Consider the following 10,755-nt stretch of genomic DNA (forward strand, 5'->3'; position numbering starts at 1 on the left):
ATTTTTTGTCAAATATAATTTGACAGAGTTGGGGAATAAAGTTTTGAATTCTGAGGCTACCATTGCCACACTTTTTATTTCTAATGTCTTCTGTTTCCATGGTGATCTTCCATATTTGCCTTCATTCCAGACTGAAGCAGAGGTAGGGGTGATACTCTCGCCTTGTATTTTGATGCCTAGGTATTTGTATAGCTTTTTAAACCTCACAGCCTCCTGTAAGATTGACTTACACCGATTGGTATATACCTTTATTTTAGATGAGGGTACTTGCAAGACCACACAGCTCCTAAGAGACACAATTAGGACTGGAACACAGTCTAATTTCTCCCTATGTGTCCTATTGTAACCTTCAAAGGATCCATGCTCACCCTGAGGTGGGTAACAGACTCCATTACTCCCGACATAGCTGCCATTGAAATCCAGGCAATATCAGGAAGAAAGGAGCATCTCCAATATTCATATGCATTCTATTCATGATAAACAAAGATAGCCAATATTTAAAATAATATAGCTGTCAATGTTGTTAGCTACAGATATTAAATAAGCTGTGACTATATCTGAACTATTATCGACCTACATAACCAGCTTATCCATAAGGGTATCATGAGAAGTAATTCTTTTTTCTAAAATTATCATATACCAGTCTTTACATTCTGTCCCTACTAGTCTAGTAACTCTGAAAAAATACTTTGGAATCTTTTATCCTAAAGAAGTCATGTAAAATCTTATATTCTTTTCTAAATATTACTTATATAATAATTTGTTCTACCATCTCCCAATGAATAGGTTTTTACTCTCTGAAATAGGGAAATTATTATCTTTCAAATCTCCAGAAACCTTTGAAGGACTCTATGATTTTTTGGTATTTTGCTAATATTAGTAGAAAATCTTAGATAACTGATGAAGGTTATTTTGCCATCCTGAAATGACACTTCATCTGCTTCTGGAGACTAAAGGTGCTTTGCATTTATCAGAAGTTTCATATTACCTTCTTAAATATCTTGGTCTATGAGTCCTTCTATAATTTGATGATTTCCTATTTTTGTTTGAAAAATATGGAAGCAAAACAGGCTCAGATATTGTTTGTGACATATAGAAACCTGAAATCATTTTCCTTTAATATTGAGCCTAAATATTTCTTCTTGCTCCTGCTCTTTAAGCTTTTTAAATAGTTTTAAAAGTCACACGGGTTGTTCCCTGTAACTTTTTTCAAAACTTCAGTTAATTCCAGATCTTAGTCTTTCATATATGTGTTACCCTTTTAAATTAGCTGTTATTTTTAAGTCTCTTTATTTTTTGCACATCTTTTTAAACAGAAGATGCTAACCAGAAAACTCCTTATACAATCATACTGATTTTTAACTAGTGCTTCCTTATATTCTTTTTCTTTGAGGTATTTAGTTTTCAATGACATTTTTACAAATCTGAAACTCTCAAAAATGTTTTCTAAAAAAAGAAATAAATCTCTTACCCATTGTATGCCATGGATCATTTTATAACCCCTAATTTAGAAATGTACTGTCTTTTCACTGAAAGTTTTTAAATCTGTTTTTCTACTTTATTGCTTTTTATTGTCTTTGAGTTACTGGCAAGTACAAATTAGCCAAGAAAATGGCCAAGGAAACCTTCATACTACAGACAAACAGTTGTGATAAATGAGTTTGAGCAGATGTTTTCCTCTTTGGTTTAAGCAGAAAAAAATCTGGGGAAATACTCTTCCCAGTTCATACAGATTTCCTATGGATAAAGCCTTGCCAGCACCAAATGGGATGAGAAAGATCTTTTGTAAAAGTAAACTGTTAGATAGTGAAGTTTGATTACTATTACTGATGATTTGCCAATACCTTAGAATTATTATTCCATATGGTAGAAAATTTAAAGAGGTACATGAAAATTATTAAATTCCCAATGTATGCAGACTTGATATCTTTAGGACCTGGTATTTTATATGTATTAAAGCATAGCAGATTAGTCTTATCAGAAATCCTGACATGTAGAAATAAGCCCTGTCATTGTGGATTAGCTCCCTCAGGAACTGATCAGTTAGCAGCTATGCCAAGCAGAGACAAGGGGCTTCCTAGGTGGCGCTAGGAAGAAACCACCTGCCAAGGCAGGAGACTGTAAGAAACACGGGTTTCATCCCTGGGTCAGGAAGATCCCCTGGAGGAGACCATGGCAACCCACTCCAGGATTCTTGCCTGGAGAATCCCAAGGACAGAGGAGCCTGGCGGGCTACAGTCCACGGGGTCTCAAAGAGTCCAACATGAATGAGTGACTAAGCATGCATGCACAAGCAGAGACAAGCATGAAGGCTACTTCCACCAAGACATTTGGGAACCTTGACTGTGGGTAGACAAAAAGAATTGGAATCTTGACAAGCAGACATTCATTTTGTTATAATCCACTCTTTTGTGTCCACAGTATAGTGATGCCAGACCTGTAGGTTAGAAGATTTTTCATTTATTTCATCATCCTGTCTCTTTCCAAAATAGGAGATTTCAGTCCCAGAAAATGTGAAGAAAAACAACATGTTAGGATGGCATAAAATCTCTTTGTTATGTCCCTCATTCTGGAATTAATAGCATGCCAGAACCACAGATTCCTAACTCATCTGGAACAATAGCAACTGCAATATCAACCAACATTTTCCTTCTTTAGAGTTCTTAAAACACCTTCCATATACTAATTTGATCCTCCAATTGTTCAGATAAGAAAACTGAGGTTCTTAAAGTATCAGTCACTTGCCTTAGGTTAAAAAGCTAGCCAGTGACATCAGGAAGACATCAATGGACACAGATATCCATCAATTTAAAATGATATATATACATATATATATATATTTTACTATATAACAAGTATGAAGAAATTTGTGGTTTCTTTTAAAATTTTCATCAGAAGGATTCAAAAAAGAGTTAAAGGCAGAGGTTAGGTAGTATAGATCCAGAATAAATGATGTTAGGTGAGAGTAGACCTAAGTACAAGAGCCTCAACTATTTTACAGAAGAGTTAGATGAGAACTATCCCATGAATAGAATGTCAATGGCCCAGGTCCTAGAATTTGCTGTTACTCTCAATAGGATGAATCCTTAGATAAATTTGAAAGGCTGATTAGGGTCTTTGGTTGCTGAGAAATATTTCATTGGACATTGTGAATTAATGGAGAAAAGTACCAGATAATGAATCAAAAAACAAAAGATATATTACTAGTAGTTTATAATCATTATATTGGAGAAGTGGAAAGGCAGAGAATTGTCCAACTTCAATGCTTTATCCTTTGTCATAAGCTGTACTTCAGTTTGCCAAATATTGATTCCTCTCCCCCCAGTGTTCCTCATTTCAGGGTCTTCCCTGTGGGAGGATTATACATTTCTTTTCTGTCTCCCTTAGAATTGTTCATGAAACTTAGAGCAGAAGTGATGTCTTTTGTGTGGAAGCTATTAAGAGCCAGCTTATGCTTTGCTGTGTCACTTTTCTCTGCTTCAAGAAGAGCAACATAAAGGTAGCTCCTTCAACCTGTTCCTGAAGATAAGGAAATATGAAGGAGAGTCACAGCCTGCTTGCAATGGGCATATACCACGAGTGAGAAACTTTCGTGGTTATGACCATTACAGTGATTATTTGTTGCTGAAGTATAATATATGCTTTGCTGACAGTTATATTCCTCCTTCTATGTGTTTATACTAAAAGAACTGGATAAATAGGGAAATATATACGTTTTCAGCCTCTTAGTAATGATTGTCTTGTTCATTGATTACCTTTTTAAATTAAAATGACATGGTATTAAATATTTCTGGTAATTGAAACCATACATGATTAAATGCATAAGAAGTATCTAGATACATATAAGTAGGGACAAGATAAAAGTCATGAAATTTTACACAAGACTGATGCTTAATACTTATAGAGGCAGCAGTGACAAAGTTCTTCAAAAGCAAAATGTCTCACTGAGTAAAGCAAAAAATACATACTTTTTTAAAACATAGAGCTAACAATTTCCCCACAAATTCCCCTAGTTCTAAGGATCTTTTCCAATTATTCCTATCATACTTGAGTTCCCCAGTAATTCCAAAAGAATTGTGAAAACCAAAAAAGCCTATTCCACTTAAATCTGGTACATCAAAATTGAATGTCATAAGGAGTTGGTTACTTCTAATTTTAATCTTCACCTATATTTTTATAAGAAAAGAAATTTTTATATGTTTAAACTGGTAGCTTTGCCAGTGGTCATTACCTTCATTTTCATTTGTGCATTCTCTATTTAAAGCATAACTTCTGGCATTTTTAATCTCATTACTAAAATTTTAAACTTTGATTTCTTTACTTAAGATGATGGGATTATTTTACTCCAGGTGTATTTCTTTTAGACTTAGCTTCAAGTTGGAGATTGCTTTACCTTTATGTAATTAGTGTGTATTCAGTCTCCATATCTGCAATATCTCAAGATATTTCTTTCCACTGGTCTTTCAGAGCACACCCTATAATTCTAAACTTTTGCATCCTGGACACTTAAGGGTTTGGTTAAGATACTAACAGTTTAGTTGGGAACTGATGCTATAAATATTAGGATGATTTCATTTACAACTTCAGCGAGGTGTGTGTATGTTTTGATAAAGGTAGAAAGAAAAAGAGCAAAATATATGAACATAGCCAACTGCTAGCTTATTTCTCTCTCTCTCTCTCTCTCTCTCTCTCTCTCTCTCTCTCTCTCACACACACACACACACACACACACACACACACACACACACACACACACACACACACCCCTAAAACTTAAAGCCAATGTGCATTACTGCATCTTCTCCCTGACCCAGTGTCACAGTGCCTTGGTTGATCCTGGGACCCCTCTCTTCATCACTCCAGCTCCAATCCCACTCTAGGTGGTCACATCCAGCCCCATGACTTTAAATATGATTTACAAAGGAACAGCTATATTTTTATCTCCAGTCCCAATCTCTCCTGTGAACTCCAGGCTCATATATCCTATCTCCTCTTTGATGTAGAAATGTTTTCTTGTTGTTTAGTTGTTCAGTTGTGTCTGACTCTTTTGGAACCCCATGGACTATGACCCGCCAGGCTCCTCTGGAAATCTTACCTGGGATTTCCAGGCAAGAATATTGGAATGGGTTGCCATTTCCTTCTCATGATATAGAATAGAATCTCAAATCTAACATGACAAAGAACACCATTTGAATTCTCTCCAAGCCTTCTCTTTACTGTCTTGTCTATGTCAGTAATGCAAATTGCCTTCTCACCATTCAGGCAAAAACCTCAAGATTATCCATGTCTTTTCAGCTTTTCTAGTAAGCTTTAATCAGTTGGCATGTGGGTGCTCAGTCACTCGGTCATGTCCAACACTTTGTGACCCCACAGACTGTATCCTGCCAGGCTCTTCTGTCTATGGGATTTCTCAGGAAAGAATGCTGGGGTAGGTTGCCATTTCCTTCTCCAGGATATCTTCCCAACCCAGGGATCAAACACTTGGCTCCTGCATTGCAGGTGAATTCTTTACTCTGAGCCACCAGGGAAGTGCTAATTCAGTTGGCAAATCTTGTCAACTCTACCTTCAGATTATACGCAGAACTTAACTACTCTACCTTCACTTTATTCTTCCCTTGGGCTTCCCCTGTGGCTCAGCTGGCACAGAATCTGCCTGCAATGCAAGAGACCTGGGTTTGATCCCTGGGTTGGGAAGATCCCCTGGAGGTGGGAAGCCTACCTACTCCAGTATTCTGGCCTAGAGAATCCCGTGGACTGTATAATCCATGGGGTTGCAAAGATTTGGACACAACTGAGTGAATTTCACTTTCATTTTTCAATTTATCCTATATCCTAAACCATCAGCTCTCTTATCAGATTGTTCTAATAGCTTTCTATTGAAATCTGCTCCCCCCAACCCCACCTGGCCTCTCACCAGTGTATTCTCCACATACAGGAGCTGATGGGATCATTTTAAAATAAAGTGTCTCAACTCATCTGCTTTCTCAAAGTAAAATCAATGTTTATTATCTCCTCCTATTTCTCCCTCCTGTTGCCCCAGATTGTCTTCCTTCTCCCGTCTCAACTCTTACCCCCTTGCCCTCACTCACTACCATCCACACTGACCTCTTGCCTGCTGCCACCTCAGGACACTTGCGTCTGCTTCAAAAAGGTCATCCCTTGGCTACTTTTACACTTTAATTCAAGTTTCTGCTTAAAGAACACCCTGCCAAAAAGCCTTCCCTGAGCATACTGTACAAAACGCCATCTAACCCTCCAGCCCACTTTCCCACCTTTATTGTTACCTTATAGCCCTGACCACCCCTGACTAATTGCATATTTATTTATGTCATTCTCCTGCTGCTTAAACACCAGTTCCTACAGAGCAGGAACTTTGTTTTGTTCACTCCTGTGCCTCCAGCACCAAGAACAGTGCCTGGAATATAGCAACTCTTTTTTGAATGAATGAATTTCTGATGCCATGAGGAGTTTGGGAGGATCAGAAAGCAGCATGAAGGTTGCTGGTATGAGAGAGGAAAGAAGCAGGACCTAATTGGGAATATACAGGTACTAAAGATAAATTTTGTCCAGTATGCATTTTCCCTAAAGTTAGCTCTGTATCATTTATTTTTCAGTGTGAAATGTCAGGGAGCCTCCAAGTTCTCAACTCTTCATGGGAGATCACTTATGTAGTTTTAACAATAAAAATTAGAGTAAGACGCTACCTCCCCTCCTATTCATTTTACACTTTAGTTATGTTGTCTTTTGGAGAAGGAAATGGCAACCCACTCCAGTATTCTTGCCTGGAGAAATCCCATGGACAGAGGAGCCTTGCGGACTACAGTCCATGGGGTTGCAAAAGAGTTGGATACGACTGAGCATGCATGCATATCCTCTTTGGAGTGTGAGTTATTGTCTATAGCATAGTCTCGAAATTTATTTCAGTCTTTTTATGACTCCATAGTCATCAGGCAGATGCTATCTTTTCCACTTAATCACAGTTCATTCACAAAACAATTTAACCCGGAAACTTGATGTGAGATTCTTAGTTGTATGTGGTTGATTTTAGAAGCTACCACAGGAAGCAGATTCTTTATCATCTGAGCCACCAGGGAATCCCCAAAGACAGTAGTAACTCAGTTGTGTCTGACCCTTTGCGACCCCATGGATTGTAGCTTGCCAGTTTCCTCTATCCATGGGGACTCTCCAGGCAAGAATAATGGAGTATGTTGCCATGCCCTCCTCCTGGAGATCTTCCCAACCCAGGGATTGAACCTAGGTCTCCTACACTGTAGGCAGATGTAGGATGCTGGGAAGGATTGAAGGCAGGAGGAGAAGGGAAGGACAGAGGACAAGACGGTTGGATGGTATCACTGACTCAATGGACATGAGGTTGAGCAGGCTCCAGGAGATGGTGAAGGACAAGGAAGCCTGGTGTGCTGCAGCCCAATGGGTCACAAAGAGTCTGACACTACTGAGCATCTATCTGAACAACAACAACAATAGGAAGCATGTAGAAAAAGAAAAGGAGAAAAAGCCAATATAAAGGGATATTATCCATGCCACTGCTGTGGACAACTGTTCCAATACCACTGGGACTCCTCAGAAGCCTATGTAAGGTGCCTGCCAGGATTGTCCACCTGAAGACAGGCATTTAGAGCAGGTGTAGACCAGCTGTGGTCTGTGGCCAGCTCTGGCCAGTGCCTTTTTAAAATAAAGTCACACTTTTAATTTTTCTGTAAATAAAGTCACATGACTGAGCAACTGAACAATCAATATTAATTTCTTAACTTTGATAAATGTACTGAAACTGTATGAAAGTATTCTGAATTATTAGGAAATACACAATGGAGTATTGAAGAGTAAAGGAGTACTTTATCTACAGTTTACTCTCAGTGCAGAAAAAATGTTGTGTGTGAGTGTATGTGAAGAGAGAGAGAGTGAGAGGAAAAGAACGAGCAGGAGAAGAACTGTGATAAAATGTTAATATTTGAGTTTGCTCAGTGTCAGTATCATAGCCAGTGAGGTTTATCCAAGGCATGATTATTGTTAATTGAAAATGTTAATATTTGAGAATTCTGGGTAAAAGCCATACTCTTTGGTTATTCTTGAAATTTTTTACTGTGGGAACAGTAAATTTTATAAACAGTACTCTAGTGAACATCAAAATATATAAATATTTTTGCTATTCTTAGAAGTGTTATTGTAACATAAATCCCAAGTGGAATTGATAAATCAAAGAATACACACATCTTAGATTTTCAAAGAAACAGACAAAATTCTGTTTTACCCCTGTCTTCATTTGACAGTCCACAAAAGACACAGAAGATAGCACATTTTCTGACACTCAACATGAATGAATACAATCCTACTTTTGAATGGAGTCTGATAACTAAGAAATGAAATCTCCTTGCTGTTGGATTTTCATTCCTTTGATTGGTAGAGAGGTTGAACACCTTTTCATATTTTCAATAACCATTTGAATTTCATTCTCCTTAAAGTGCACGTTCATATACTTTGCCATTTCAGGTGTCATTTTTCTTAATTATTTGTAAGAGTTATTAATATATTAAGAATATTAACCAATGTAATATTGACTTAATTTCACTAGTTTATCTAATCTTTAACTTTTTAATAGTGCTTTATAATTTTATATAATTAAATCAATCTTTTCCATAGGGATTCAGTATTCTATATAATAGAAAAATCTTGTCTATTCCCAAGAATATAAAAACATTCTTCCATGGCTTCTTTTTCTGAAACTTTTATTATTTTACTATTTAATGTTCAAACCATCAGAGATATTTTACTTTCTAGATCATTGCTAAAATCCACTTTGGTGGATGATAAACTGAGTCTATGTAAAACTTTTTAAAAACTTTTATGTCGATAGGAGGGAAATCAATAACAATCTGTAAACTGAATGCTCTGCACACTCTGTCTTTAAGGCAGTTGTGTCACAGTTCAATTTCCCTAGCTTGCGAAAGATTTATGACTGATTTGGATCCCAAGGACAGGTTTGGTGGATTCTCCCCCCATCCAGTCCTACTCTAACAGATGACAGGATGTGTAGAAAAAATGCCATCATCCTTCCCAAATAAGCTATCTTTTCCCAGAAATAATATCTTAGTGTAAATATCCTCCTGGAGAGAATCTAGTTGTTTTCTGCTTAGATGGGGCTGGCAGGCGGTGTCAGTCCCTTTGATCCTTTGAAAGCACATGGGCTTGTGGGCTGCCATCCGTTTGAACGGTCCTGTCATTCCCTGTCAATCCACATTAGACAAGGATGGTGTTTTGTAACAATTTATCTCCTTCAAGGTGATTTAGTTATTTTCTGCGGAGATTATGCTAGAGGATGTCATTACTTTTGTCCCGTCTGTCTCGTTATTTTTATTGCCAGAGTATGTTGTCATTTACTTTCACTGATAATCCATCTCTCTGGGAAAAGATTGTATTAATATTTTCATGCTGGGTAAAAGCTCCATTTTTACATGAAAGAACATAGAAATAAGATTTCTGTCCTTGTTCTTTGAGGATGCTGTCACAAATAAACAGTAAAAAACCTGAAGAAAAAAGGACTTTAAAACTAGCAACATGTTATGAGTAAAATACTTTAAAAAGAAAAGAACATCTACATAAGCATTCAAATATGTGGAAATTGGCATCTTTGAATCTACTTTGGTTAAGCAGAAAGGTTTGGATTTAGTCATTGCTAGCTAAGTAATATTGACTATATGTTATACACACTTGTAGTTTCACTTGCCTTCTCTGTAAAATAGAAATAATAAAAATAATGTGTCCTAGTGCTGTCGTGAGATTTACTTAGATAAATCTGTGAACAATATTTGAATACTACTTGGTACATATTAAGAATCCAAAGAGCATTAGTTATTATCATTATCATCATTGTTATAAATAATCCTTATATGTTGCAATAATAACTATCTAAAATAATCAGATTCTAAAATAACATGACATATTTAATCCTTAATAGTATTATATATAATACACAAATGCCCTTCTACTACAAATTGACAGATATTGACGAGACCAAAAGCTTCCCATTAACTCATGAACTATTAAAGAAATTGGTACAGCAGTAACATAGAATATTTCTAATAATGTAGCTTTAGTCAAGCTGAGCCTCTCCAATACATTGTTCATTTTTGGATAACATTTTACCATAGTTGCTTCTCTAACTGAAGACGCTTGTGATGGCCTTGCTGCTAATAAAGTAAGGCTTCTTTCACTTGGTGTCGTCTACCACTTTTGGACCATACTGGAAAAGGTGGCTGCCTGACATCTCTTTGATTTACACCTTGGACAACTCCTTGCGCAAACCTTAAATTCTCATCCTGTGACTCCCTAACTCTTTTCATTCTCCCTCTTATTCAGTCCCTCATGAGAATATTCCTCTTCCCAGCCACTCCACCATCACCTTTCAATTTAGAAGGATTTTATGTTACTCCTATTATCATTCTGCCTTTTTATGTACTGTGTATTTCACATTTTGGAACAGAAACCAAGTTGCTATTAAATAGACGCTCTATGATATATTAAAGGAGCTAAATATCACAGTAAGTTAAATAAGTACAGAACAAAATATAATAAGCAAAGGGAAAATATTTGCAAAAATAAATAATTATGAAGTCTTAAAACTGACTTCTGTGTCTAACCTCATCAGTGGTTAGAATTACTGGGCCTAATTATGTATTAAGGAGTATTACAAACATAACTTTATTTAACACGGTCAAGTTATTCGTGTTATCCTTAGAG

The 10,755-nt window shown here is 36.7% G+C and overlaps 1 non-coding gene across 1 annotated transcript; it reads left to right on the forward strand.

Moving 5' to 3' along the window:
• Positions 1-7,971: 7,971 nt before the first annotated feature.
• On the forward strand, positions 7,972-8,112 carry LOC136165573 (U4 spliceosomal RNA). The gene has a single exon (XR_010662583.1). It is a non-coding gene; the product is annotated as a U4 spliceosomal RNA (small nuclear RNA).
• The last annotated feature ends 2,643 nt before the right edge of the window (positions 8,113-10,755 follow it).

Source organism: Muntiacus reevesi, chromosome 3 (genome assembly GCF_963930625.1).
Source record: "Muntiacus reevesi chromosome 3, mMunRee1.1, whole genome shotgun sequence".
NCBI classification, from domain to species: Eukaryota; Metazoa; Chordata; class Mammalia; order Artiodactyla; family Cervidae; genus Muntiacus; species Muntiacus reevesi.